At 37.8% G+C, this 13755-nt stretch overlaps 1 long non-coding RNA gene across 23 annotated transcripts in view; it reads left to right on the top strand.

Annotated features, from left to right (window-relative positions):
• The window catches only part of LOC116226148 (uncharacterized), a 213213-nt gene that overhangs the window by 34043 nt on the left and 165415 nt on the right, over positions 1-13755 (top strand). For 21 of the 23 annotated variants that reach the window (XR_016465755.1, XR_016465754.1, XR_016465746.1 and 18 more), the window contains 2 exons: positions 9108-9184; positions 12292-12369. The exons of the other annotated variants lie outside the window; for them this stretch is intronic. This is a non-coding gene — a long non-coding RNA (uncharacterized LOC116226148). The remainder of the gene's footprint in view (positions 1-9107; positions 9185-12291; positions 12370-13755) is intronic. 23 annotated transcript variants of the gene reach the window in all.

The following is a 13755-nucleotide window of genomic DNA, read 5'->3' as shown; positions in this document are numbered from 1 at the left end:
ACTGTAGACAGTGGCAGACCTGCTTGCTCTTTCTAAATAACATTCCCTAATATCACTCTCATGGACAAAATCCTGGACTCGATCATCAGATGCAGTAAGACAAAGGCGTAGCATGAACAGAGGTGCTACTTGAGAGGTGGAGAGCAGGAGTGCTAATGGGTGTCTGGGGAGCACAAATACTAGATTTGATAAGCTGGTGGGGAATGAGACAGGATTGTTTTTCAAATTTGGTGGTAGGAAGCAAGGGCGTAAAGGTGAGCTGAAGATCGATGTAGTTAAGTGGAAGGCTTTGTACTTGGATTGAAGTAATCCCAGATGCGTATACAGACTGGCAGAAAAACTCCTTGAGAGTAATTTTGTGGAGAAGGACCTGGGGCTCCTGGTGAATGAAAAACTGAATATGAGCCAGCAGTATGCTCTTGCGGCTTGGAAGGCTAATGGTATCCTGGGTGCCATCAGAAGAGTGGTGGCCAGCAAGGACAGAGAGGTGATTGTTCCTCTCTACTCTGCCCTCATGAGGATCCAGCTTGAATACTGCATCCGGGTCTGGGATCCTCAGTTTGGGGAATATGTGGAGCTGTGGAGGGTTCAGAGGAGGGCCGTGACAATGGCAGATGACTGCAGCTCCTTGTCTGTGAGGACAGGTTGAAGAAGCTGGGCTTCTTCAGTCAGAAGAAGAGAAGGCATCAAGGAGACCTTGTTGCAGACTTACAGTATTAAAAAAGGGATTATAAAAAGGAAGGGAATCAGCTTTTTACAAGAGTAGACAGCAATAGGACGGGGGAATAGTTTTAAGCTCAAGGAGAGAAGGTTTAGATTAGATGTCATGGAGAAGTTGATTATAGAGAGAGTGGTGAAGTGCTGGAACAGGCAGCCCAGAGAGGCTGTGGATGCTCTGTCCCTGGAGGTGTTTGAGATTGGTTGGATGGGGCCCTGGGCAACCTGGTCTAGTACCAGGTCTGGAGGTTGGAACTTGATGATCCTTGGGGTCCCTTCCTCCCAAGCTGTTCTATGATTCTACATGTAGCAGAAATTGTGCCTGTGGCAAATTCTCTCTCCTCAATAACCTGTACGCATAATGAAAAATGCCGACTGGTCCATCTGATGCAAAGAATAGGAAGAATGAGGTTCAAAACATGAGAAGCAACAAAATTGGAATGTGATAGATCTTTAAGCAAATTTGCAACTTTTGATATGTCTAGCTGTGAGAGTACCTTGGTTTACCTTGAAGAAAAAAGTCGATAATCTTTAGGGTTGGATTGCTGCTGCAGAGATGTTGGGACTAATATGTTATCCAGATGATTACTAAGTTTAAAAACATTATTTGTAAGCTCTGCTAACTGACAGTTACTGTTCTGTCTGACTAATATAAAGGTGAGGAAATATGTTATGGGTTCAGTTTAACGAGTCTTCCTTGGTCTCATGTGTTCCTTTTCTTATAGTAAATTAGACAATTAACTACAGGATGTTTCTCTCTGGTCTTCAAGAGAAACAACAAGAACCCAGAGTGGTATATATTTTCTGTGGGTCAGAGCTATTTTGGTTCTCATGGAAATGGTATGAGCAGCAGCTCCTTAATCTCAGCTTCTGTAGCTGGACAGGTCGGAAGAAGATCATTGACGTTTCTAGTTCTACCTCATCATATCAGCATCTCAGAATGGCTGATTTATCTGCTTCCTGAGAATAGATAGCATTAAAAAAGGAGGTTGTACTCTTAAAGGTATGCAGAAGACTCCTGTAGGGTCCTTGACCTGCAGGCACAGCTGCTCAAAGCAAGCAGCTCTGCAGTTGATGTCTTTCTGACCTACCTCTGCAAATAAAGAGTGAGAGTTCATCAAACGATCGGTTGTTAGTATTTTCAGCTGAACAAATGAAGATTTCTGACTTTCTGAAGTTTCTAAGGTGAAAAGCAAATGAGGAAATCTCATCTTATCTCAAAGAGCAGACAGAACAAAACTGTACATGATGTCCTTTGCAGGACCTTAAATTCAGATGAACCTGAGTTTCTCTCTTTTGAGTTGTATCAGAGATCTCTGTGGTCATGGTGATATTTTCAAGATATTGTAGTCTCAATCCAGTGTCAACATTAGCATTGGGAATGAGGGAGAGTTAGTTCTGAGATCTTGAACTGCATTCCTCTTATGTTGGAGGGTTTTTGACTTTTCAGGCTGCAGACTCTCCAGGTCACCTGGAACAGCATTGGAGAAGAGCTAGAACATGGCTGAGCTTTTTACATATCCATGATGTTAAATGCAGTATATCGTGCCTAGACAGGAAATGGATTTTATTTTGTCCCAGTAGGTTTAAAGCTCCCATGTACTGTAGCATCTGGAGGCTTCTAAGCAAAGTAGCAATTGTCACTCTAATTATTAGTGTTGTAGAGTCTAAAATGGATTGAATGTAGGTGGTTCAGTGGCTAAAATCTTGAGACTCTGTCCTTCTGCTAATATTTTTATATGCAGAGCTTTGTTGAGTTAATACTGCAGAGGGAGATTTAAAAAAAAAAAAGTGAAGGTATTAAGGTGTAAGTAAAGCTGCAGTTTGAGACTCTGCATGATGAAGATACAGCTATCTTCTCTCTGTACCTTACATGTGGATTTTAACTGCCACAGAAATATGAGATGCTAATAAATGTGAGTCCTATTTAAAAAATAAATCAACTAAAATTTTATTTTCATTTTATACATCGGTCTTGTTAATCTTTTTTTTTTTGAGGAAGCTGTGAAGTATTAAACATTCTTCTCTCTCCTTTCTCTAGTTTGCTAAATAGACTAAGGAGAAGGGAGAAGCTGATGGTATTGTGTGCATTTCTTCAGTACAGCATAGGGCCCACGCTGTACAGTGTGGAGTATTTCTTTTGGAGCAGAGGAGGGAATCTGGAAAGGCTCCTGTAAGGGCAAAGAAAATTAGATCTGCTAAAAGTAGGAGGCTGTGTACGTGGGATTTTTTTAACTTTTTTTTTTCTGCTAATAGTAGATTCTGTGGGTGTGCAACTGCTGACAGCCACATATAAATTCTGCTATCCCTGCTACAAATTTTAGGCCCATTGTGCTGTAATTTCAGAGCTTCTGTTTTTGTGTATCCAATTATAGATCTTATTTTGGTGTTGAACTTTCACCATGTGGCTATAGTAGGCACAGATCTAGCTGACTTTTATATATGGAATTATAAAAAGCAAGCAGAAGAGACAAAGCTTGGTTATAAACTGATTGTTTCCCTTTTTCTTATTAAAAAGTGTACAAATCCTTATAGACTTAGACTCTTCTGAGCAGAGATTTTAAAATGATGTGGAAAGTATTAGTGTTTCATACTTACACTAACATTGCAAATATGTAAGAAATGATAAACAAAAGCTAATTGCATTGTAAGTGTACTTAATCTCATAAACTGGTTTTCACTGAAGTCATAATTAGCTGTCTGCATGCACAGAGCTGTCCAGTGACGTTTCCTAGCAGCACTTATCAAGGATTTGGCACTAGGTTAAAATGGTTTACACAGAGCTAGTTAGAAACTGTAATTTTCATCAAACAGTACAATAGTTTTGTCTCTTCTGATTAAGAACCACACTTACTTTCCATCTTAAGATGTAGTGACAAGTGTCAAAGTAAATCTTTCATTGAACATGATATTGGATCATTAGTACTACTTGTTAGAAACAAGAAAATCATACTGCTAATGCAGCAAAAAGAAGATGGGTGTTGTTGTGTCAATAACATGGGATTTGGGAGAGTAAATTTGAAAGTTGTTTGATTAGAATGGTTTGATCTTTCATGCCCTACGTTTGGGAAAAGGGGAAAAAAGAAAAGATTTCCAGTTTTGTATTGCATCTTGCTTTAGCTAAGTAGTCATACAACAGAAGAGAAATAAATTATATTAAACTTTGTCATGCCACATGCTAATTTAGACATGGAACAAAGAAATGGAAACCATTATGTAAGCAGTTCAAAGTTAACCTCTCTAGTGATTGTGTAAAATTTAGGTTTTAACATGAGTATGCTCATGAAATGCCTTCAGATATGAGCCCACATTACAATCTGCTGTTTTGTTTTGAGTGAATGTGTCGTGACTTGAAGTTTAAGTGGTAACTACAGATAAGATTGATCAAAGTACTTTAATGATCTCCTTTTTCAAGTTAGCTGCTGGAAATACTTTCATTTAATTTGCTGAAGTCCATTGAGAATATAATTTTATTTTGCTTTACATAAAATTAACAAACTAGTGATGTTTAGAAGCTGGTGCCAAAATCTTAATTGAAACAGACATTTTCTTACGATCTTAAGAATGTTGCTAGGAAAAGGAGCATCCTGTCTGAAATAATTTTATCTTTGATCTTTAAATGCTGAGACAAATTCAGTTGGAATACTTTGCATGTGTTTCAGTTGTTTAAAGTACTTTCTTTTGTGTGCTCCTCTTCTAATATATTGTACTGTAAGACCGTTATTTTAGAAGGGTGCTTGCTAGGTTTTGTTCCAGAGCATTTATTCTTGTTCTGTGTAGAGGGGTGGAGCTGCTTTTTTGTTGGTTGTCTACAGTTTCAGTAAATCAGATTTGGAGTACCATATTTGTGTCGGCAGTAGTAAGATCAGCTCTGCTTCAATAACTTAACCTTTATGAAATGCCTGTCTAGCTTCTGGTCTGTAGGAGTGCAAAAGTCTTCTGCAGTGGAATTGGTGTGGCTTTACCATGCAGAAATGGGATGTGTAGGAGGACAGGAACTGAAAGATAAAATGCAGAGAGATCAAAAGGAGGATATACATATCTTTGTTAATAAGAACTTAGATCTGAAATAGCATCTTTTTGATCCTGCAAAGGGCTGGAGGAAAGTGGTGAATTGACATGGGAGGTACAGGCTAGCTGAGCTGTCATGGCATTCTTCTGCTCCTTTCTCTGCCATCCATTGTGATAGCTGGATGTCAAGAGCAAACACATTTGGACTTGCTCTGTTTCTCAAAGCAGGCAATTTATGAGCTTGTTCTGGTGTAAAATTAGTGCCATATCTCATGCAGCCTTTTGAGGACATGGTGAAAGGGTTTGTACATATCTATACACATACATTCTTACAAACGTGTTCAGAAAGGGAGCATATCTATTCTGATTTTCTCCACTAACTGAGCTACTTATGTAAGTTGGGCTGGGAAGGGAATCTGAAGCCCTCAGACAAATTTGGTGGTTTTCACTGTTCATTACAGAAATGTCACTACAATTAAATAAAGGCTGAGGGTTTTTGTGCATGGTTATCGTGTCAAGCTCTTGGAAGAGAACTATATCTAAGATGATGCTACATTGTTCTAAGTCCATACAAGCAGTAGTATTATCCAAGTTCATTTTCACTTGATCCTTCATACTGTGCTTCTAGGTCTTTTTGAAATGAAGAATAAGGATTCGCGGCTTTGCACTCCTTACTAGTTCAGCTTCTTTGTGCTGTTGCTGCCAAATAACCTGAGTAGCAAGTTGACACATGAACCTAGTTGGCAAGGATGCCAGTGTAGCTATTTCTTGACTATGATACTAAAGCAGTGAAAGCATTTCCTTGCTATCCAGATTTTCGTTGTTATTTGCTGCAGTCACATCAAAAGAATTCTAAAAGAGTACAGAAATTAAATGTACTGTGCAACCATGTTTGCAGACAACAGGTTACTTCATATGGCAACAATAATTTCATAGCTACATATTTTATTTGTAGTTAGTATTGTTATTTACCTTCAGTGTTTTTACATTAAATAAAAAGGTCTAGAGTGGGAAGAAAACTGAACTCCCCCTCAAAAAAAACACACAACCGAACCAAACCCACACAAGTAATCAAACCCCTCCAGACATAAGCAAATTCCAAAACAAATTTAAACCCAAGATAACTGGATAGTAGACAGAAATTCCTTTGCACTCAGATCTGCTACAGTGAGGGCAGAGCAGTTCTAGAGGCTGGACCCAGCTTTCTCTGAGTTATTACTTAAACACAGGTTCCGTATTTGCTTTGACAGTGGAAACATGCTTTGGAACTCACAATCATCCTCCACTTGTCCTCTCCCCTTTCTTAAGGAATCTTCTAGATTCTGTAAAGTATTTGTGGGTGTCATAGTTAGTGCTGAATGTTGTCTGATGCAGCACTTTTGTCTGTGAGCCAGTACAAGGAGAAGTCTGAATTTGAAATATTGGAGCTCAGACCTTCAGTGCACTGCAGCACTCATACTGCTTGCACATCTGTGTACATCTCTTTCTGAATGAACTGCACTGTGATAGGTCTTTGAGAAAGTGAGTGTGTTCAGAATCAAAAAGGTGGAGAAAGACATCATTAAAAAATAAAACAACAAAACAAACAACAAATGAACTTGTGTAATTTGGTTGGGACTGTACTCATCCACCCTTACGGGATGTTGCAGATAGGAGTGTTACACTCTAGTTGTTCCTAAACTCATGCATACTAGAGCATTCTGACTTGTGTTACTATTTCTTATCACTTGGCATCTTCATTTGCAAAGTTTACTATCTATCTTCTTGCTGAGGGTGACTGTCTCAGGTGAGTAGTCCCAGTATATTAAATATGATTCTGGCCTTTACTGAGTAGTATTTTTTTTGAGGGTCTGAAGTTGTGGGATACTACATGCCTCAGCTGGCTGTCCACTGGGTAAATTGTTTATCTAAGCTGTTAAGGAAACTGGCTCTGTTCTTTGATTTTATTTTCAGAAGCTTCCAGAGCTTTTTTCAGATGAGCAAAAATATCTGAAAGTCTGAAAATTTCAGACTTAGCAAGTCTGAAAATTTGAGTTCTCCTTTCCCCATCCTTCCTAGGGAGGAAAAAAATAAGTGTCCATCAGATCCTCACTCTTCCTCAGCCTTTTCTTCTAGGCATCTCTGGGGGAAAAAAAAAAAGCATTACCTTGATGAAGCTCCCACCATGAAAACCCAGGAAGATGGAAACCCTACCTGAAAATGTCTTTTGCCAGATTTAAAGGAAAACGAGTGCACCAAAACAGTATGAAAAACCTGTATGGGGCAGATTGCAGTGAGAAAGCATAGCTTCACACTAGGAATGGGCAGTGGCAGGGTGCTGTTGGCTGCACAGTGGAGGTTGACAGTACAAACCTATTGATATGAGTGCAGAATTTGTATGTGTTTTGAATATGCTTACATTACTGTTAAACGAGAGGCAGCAGTTAATATTTTGAGGAAAACTATCACAGATTATATACAGTTCATACAATGTAAACCCCAATACAGATGTAAGTATATACGTCACAATATTTGCAGTGAAGAAGTTCAAACGTTTATTTACTCTCTTTGTAACTGTGAGTTTTCAGTTCTGTAATTATTACATGTGTTATTTGGGGGGGGTTTAAGAAAAATCATTTCAGACAAACCACAAAGTGAAGGTAATATTAAAAGCCTTTTTTTTTAACAGTCTCAAAATTTTGAAGAGATTATAGCTCATGAAAGTGCCAGTCTGTCTACTTCATGCTGTCCTGTGCAAAGGCAGGAAAACCTTATTTTCATGCTGTGAGCTCAGTCCTGAATGAGCATTTTCCTCATTGCTCCAGCCTGGGATAGTCTCATCAGCACAGAGTAGTAGTAAGAGAGCTGCCTCTGTCGGGACTGCAAGATGGTGAGAAGTGCCTCATCACTTCAGAGACTGTAGATGGCCCATGGCTGAATTTTGGAGATTCTCCAGTAGATTGCGTGCTGAATCTCAAGAACTCACTATTTTGATAGTGTAGGCTAAGGAAAAGAGCATCAACTAAAACCGATAGCTTCATACTCCAGTTGTCTTCTGTCTGACAAACTGTTTTGTGTAGAAACAGACTTTGATTGATTATGTCCTTGTATATAATGTATGTAGTTATATTTCTAGCTATACTGTTTTCCAGAAGTGTTTGTTCTAGAACTATAACATACTGCTTTGGCTTTAAAACTATATCTATTCCTATTTTAAATTGTAGAACTGTGGTTCATTTTAATAAGCTATCATATCTATGCCAACTGATATTCAAGTGCATATTGAAGTTTATCAAGAATATCTTGTTTGCAGCATAGGAAATTGAGCTCTGTCTTTCTATCACTCATATGCAATCAAATTTTTGACTGCATTGACATTATAGCCTTTTTGTACAAAGTGTTCTTTGCTGAGTTTTCCAGGTGTGGCATTCTCCACCAGGGTAGTATCTCTATGTATTAAGCTTGGTACATGGGGCAGAATTGCAAGCAGCAATGGTCCTGCAAAATATATGCTATTGACCTGAATTGATTTCATATTTAGATGTCTTGGGTGTTCACCTGGAAATCCAGCTAAGTTTCTAATTACTCATGAGAAGGCTGAGTAGTCTTATACTATCTTACAAATGTGTTTAGGTACTAAGGGCTTACACGTGTTTTATGCATCCTGTGAACAAAACAAAAAAAATTCATCTACGTGAAATAATGAATTTCCCAGAAAGCAAATCATGTAGTTTGCTAGACCCTACGATTAAGTTATTTTTTAAATTTACGGAAGGCAGAAGTAAACAATGAATTAGTAGCTTGTTTGTCTGCTTGTGTTTTAAGTCAGCTGTGTACTTCAAGATTCTGCAGTGCAAGGTGAAACAAGATATGGTTTGGAAATTGTATGGAACCAAGTTATGCATGCCTGGCTGGAATCCCAAGCTCCACTTCATTTTGCCTCTGGTTTGCTATTGTATGACCTCCAAGAGTTCCAGATTTTTACACTTCATGTAGCCTTTCCAAATAAGTATTTCTTGAGGTCTGTGCTGACACAGTTTCTTAGGGATGTTCAACTGCCTTAGCTCCTCTGGCTGTGAGACTGAGTTGGTAGGCCAGTGCCCTGGTTTGTCTCTGTTTCAGATGGTCTATATTTCATTGGTGGGTATGTGGAAACTGCTTCATAAGGAGGGTCAAACAGTGTGGAGTTAAAGGGAGGCGAAGTGTTGTTTCTAAAACAACACCAAAGTTACTGTTTTTGGTCATAGAAGGTCAAATTTGTTTGTTCTGAGTGCTCAAATAGAGTCCTTTCAGAAAGAGGATGATGGAGCGCTCATGTTTCTCTCTGAAATTCATAAAGAATACCTTCCATTCCATCTTCTGCATTTTTCTTCTCATGGTTCCTTTGATCCTTGTTGCAGGGAGTGTTCCTGATTTTGAAAGTTAATGTCCAGTTGTGCATGTGTGGGAAGAGTGGAATGTTTCATTCACTGCCAAGGTATGCTTTTATGAGTGGGAGAGTTTCATTCTGGTTCTAAGAACTGATTGCCTGTCACATTAAACGGGGCATGTAAATGTCCACAGTAATCATAATAATTTTGACTCAGTCATTTGTCTTAGAAATATTAACCAAGAAAAGCAGGAAAACTGAGGCGTGTGTCTTTATTATAACAACATAGCAAAATATTCCTACGTTCTTTCTTTGTGAAGTACGCTGAGGAAATTTTGACAGGGAGTAACAGCAGTCTAGCCTACCAGTTCAGGGTTAGTCATGCAGGGGTTATTAAAAGCAGATCCTTAAGAGACAATTTCTTCCAAATTGAACTTTAACAAAAATCTGAAATTAGAAAAACCGAATAATAGCTGGGAATCTGGAATTTCTTGCTCACGCTTCACATTTTGGGAATGGGCTTGGGTTTGGTTCTACCCATATTACTCTACAAAAGCTTTGCTGTTTATCAAATTAGAGCTGTGCTTACGTGTACTTCTTGTGACAATAAAATACTTACAACTTGATCTGGAAGTAATCCGGAGGGACAGTATCATAGGTAGCTGGACTGTTGGAGCAAGGGAAGTGGCTTGCAGAAGAGCTAAGGGAGTTAACTTAAATGCAAGGCTAAGGAAGAGAGAGAAATAACAAGCAAACAGAAGCACAGGTGCTATCAGGAGAGATGTTCTTGTTTAAAAACTTGCGTGTATAGCTTTATTCTTGTTTTCAGATGGTCTATGGGTGGTTTTTTTTTTTTAGTGCAGATCTGAAAATATGGCACTTCTAACTTTGGCATTCTTTGTGTTCGTGGAACTCATTACTGACATCTGTACTTCCCGTTTAATGCAGCAAATATAATTTAGAATGCTTATAGTACTTGAATGTGAGCAGGATAATTTTATTTCTCTTTTAAGTTATGCTTGTTTATAAAAGTATTGATTTTCACATGAAATTAAGTACAGCTCAGTCATACCTATAGAGGGTAAGAAACTTCCTCCGCTACTCATTTTATTTCATACTCTACTGTTCTATAAGGAAACTATTCTGTTGATTGCATGGGGCTTTGAATCTCTCTTATCCTAAAATGTGTATATTATTATGGCTACCGGTGTGATGGCAGTACTGGCAGTGGATTGCAGAAATAGTTGCAGACTGAAGCTTAACGCAGGCATGGTACCTGTATTGAACTAAGTCAGTCCGACATGTTGAGATCTTTATAAGTTATGGCAAAGGAATTAAGAGGGAGAATGAACATCTGAGTATATCACTTACACAACAAATAAACTTCAATAGGGGAAACTGTATTTTGAGGAAAAGAAGGGATTATAGGGTAATAGTGAGAATTTTAGACAGAAGAATTACTCTCTCATTCATTAAATTCAGCAGTAAAAACATTCCCTGACATTAGCTGTCTTAATTTCATTTCATATAATCAACCTGGATTTTGATTGCTACTAATGGTACAGCTTCAATAGCTGGACAGATAACTGTTTGTCCAGCCAAATGTGTTCTGATCTAAGGTGTTGCCATCTGCTACTATAAATGGGACAAGCACTGTTAGTGTCTTTTGCCAGATGTGGTTTAAGTCTCTCATTCTCTGGTAATAAAGTGGTTTCGTAGACAAGTGAAGGTGCGGCACGCTTAGTTGGTACTAGTGAGATGGAGTTTGCAAGGTGCTGCTGTTGAAAGGAAGCTGTAGGATTTAACTACACATTGTGTATTCTGTATATCTGTAGTGGAATTATACTTCTGCCTAGCAGAATCATAAAGGTTTGTAAAAATTGATTTTAATGCAGAAACTTTTAAAATAATTGAATGGAGCTAACTGCTTTTCAAATGTTCATTCTCAATATTTTTTGTTTTATCCACAATTAAACTAATGCACGTTTGGAAGTAAAGAGAAAATAATACTTTATAAAAAATTATGAAATATTCACTGGAAAAGAATTAAGTGAATTCTGCATTTAGAAATATTGTATGTTCTTTTTTTTATTATTTCTATAACACTCAATATAACATTGAAATAGTTAATTCTTGATTTTAACTAGCTTTAGAGAAAAAGTGACTTCTATGTTATTAAATAGAGGAACTTTCCAATTAAAAAGTTAAGTTTGACTGACACTAACAATCTCTAGAAAAATCCCTTTTTGTGTTGCGGTAACTTTTTTCCCTTCCATCTCTCAATTTGATTGAGATGGGGTAGCATTGGTTTTGTTTATTTTCACCACTGTGACTTGCCGAAAGCTCCTCTGTAAGGAGAAAGATGATGAATGTTTAGCTGTTTTAGGATTAAGTTATTGTAGGTATAGGATTATATCACAGACTGAGGCATATCCCATATAATATCTGGATCTTTTTCCTCTGTTCACCAGGAGGGTTCTTTCTAGCCTTAAGTTGCATTTCTCTCAGGCCCTCATTCAGTAAACTTTTGATTGGATTTTCAGACTAATATGGGTTGTCACAATAGTGTCAGTGCCCTTCTTCCCCTTTCCACCTCTTAATTGCAGCCTTCAGGTGAGAAGTTAGCTAATATCGTATCTCTAGGTGAAGCACTGTGACTTCTCTTCAGCTAGACTTAGGCATAAAGAATAGCTTTCTCGTTTAGCTTTCTGTGGTAACGAAAGCGATAGGCACACATCTTACTCTTCTCTTAGAATGACTGTCTTACATCTAACTATTTTAGTTACTTTTCCCCATGTTGTTGTAAACTAGCAACTTAAAAATGGGGACGTGCATCTGAATAAAGTAGAATGCTGTATACTGAAAACGTAGATAATGTCACTCTCAGTTTTTTAGTGGGTAGGACTTTCTCTGGAGAGGATTCATGAATTTATTAAAAACAGTAAAGCTTGGCAAAAGAGAAGGAAATCTGACTGTACGGCTTGAATTTAGAAAGGGGAGAAGTTTTGCATTATCTGCCGTGGGAGCACAACACTGGGTATCAGATCATAGATTAACAATAGATCGTTAATTAGCACATTGGTTTATTTCCCTAATTAATTAGACAAATCTTTATTCCTTTTCTTAGGAAAAAAACGATGTGATAATGTAAATTCTAAATAAATTATGTCCATGTAAATAAAATTACAAATCACCCTTTACTCATTTTCTCCTAGGGATTCTGAAACCATAAGTCTTTTCTAAATGTGCTGTTTTGAAAGGATATTGAAGATAATAATTCAATTGAACTAATTGTAAGTGCATCTCTGTTCTGTTCATTTTGTGGGTAAGTTTTAAAACTGCTTGCTTAGTACATGCTGTTTTAATCCCAGTTGCCATCCTGTCTAGTAGCTGGTGGTAATCTTCTTTGGATAGTCTTTCTTTTAGCTGTTACTTGGTTGGGCACTCTTCAGAAGCTTTTCTGTATTACATGCGCCTAATGGCTATTCCTACCCAAGAGATATTTAGCTCCAGTTTATAACCAAATGCTTGGTCCTTTACTATAATGATGCAGTGCCTTATGAAAGGTGCTGAGTGACTTAACTCTTTAAGTAAGGACACAGGAATAGGCCTACGTAACTCATTTTAAACTTTCTGAAGATCTACTTTCCTTTGTATTGATAAAACTTCAGTCTAAGAACTGAGTCCCTGGAGAACTACAATGCCGTGAGGGTTTACTATCCACGCTACAATTCTTATCATTCTTGTCTGTAAATTCAAGACTCGGAATATCTAAATTTGAAGACATGCAACTATGGTGACATGAACTGTGGCTTCAAATGCTCTTTTTCAAGGACTATGACTTCCCATACAATAGTTACAATAGACAATGTAAATACAGGAGAAAAGATTGTGGGGTTTTTTGATACCAGCAATTATTAATGGAACACTGATGAATTTGCATTAGTTAATGCAGTGTTAATTATGCTTCTTTTGGGAGGGACACAGAGCATGCTCTTACTAGCAGTCATCTTTTCCTGTCATCATTTGAACTTAGCAGGCACAGCACTATGAAGTGAAGGCAACAGTGCTACTGATTTAAGAGATAACAGTATAGGCCTGTCCTGGAGTATCATATTAAACTTTCCTGTAGTGATTTGTGGTACAGAAGAGAGAGGTTTGTTATACTGAAAGGTACGAAAAGTACATGGGTTTGAATAGAGCTGTGGAAATATATCCATTACATGGACAAAAAAAAAAAGCTTTTTATGGTCTGGGAGGGAAAGATAATCTCCAGGAAAATTAGTTTTTCACAGTACTTGAGAAGTTACTAGCAGGTTGGTCTATACACTCAAGTTGTGTGTGTGTGTATATATATATATATACACACACAGCCAGCGCTTTCCAGCAGGTGAAGCTTCAGATTTCACGAGGTTAAAGATCAGTACAACTGAAAGAATAAGGAGCATTCAGTGGTTCATTTTGTTAACAACAGGTACCATTTGTTCAAAGAGGAGTAGCTTAGACTGGAAATGGAGCATGGCTATCTTTATTTTCAGGTTTCTCAACTAAATGCGGTCTTAGCAGTAGTCATACATTAATTTGTTAGGAGATGGAAAACTTTTTTTACTGGCCACTGTGGAATGGATTAATTATGCCAGGCCATTTTTTTTTTTTTGGTGAAGAATCATCTGCATTAG

This window comes from Phasianus colchicus, chromosome 4 (genome assembly GCF_987193195.1).
Source record: "Phasianus colchicus chromosome 4, bPhaCol1.hap1.1, whole genome shotgun sequence".
Lineage (NCBI taxonomy): Eukaryota > Metazoa > Chordata > Aves > Galliformes > Phasianidae > Phasianus > Phasianus colchicus.
This window is presented reverse-complemented; position numbering and strand designations above follow the sequence as displayed.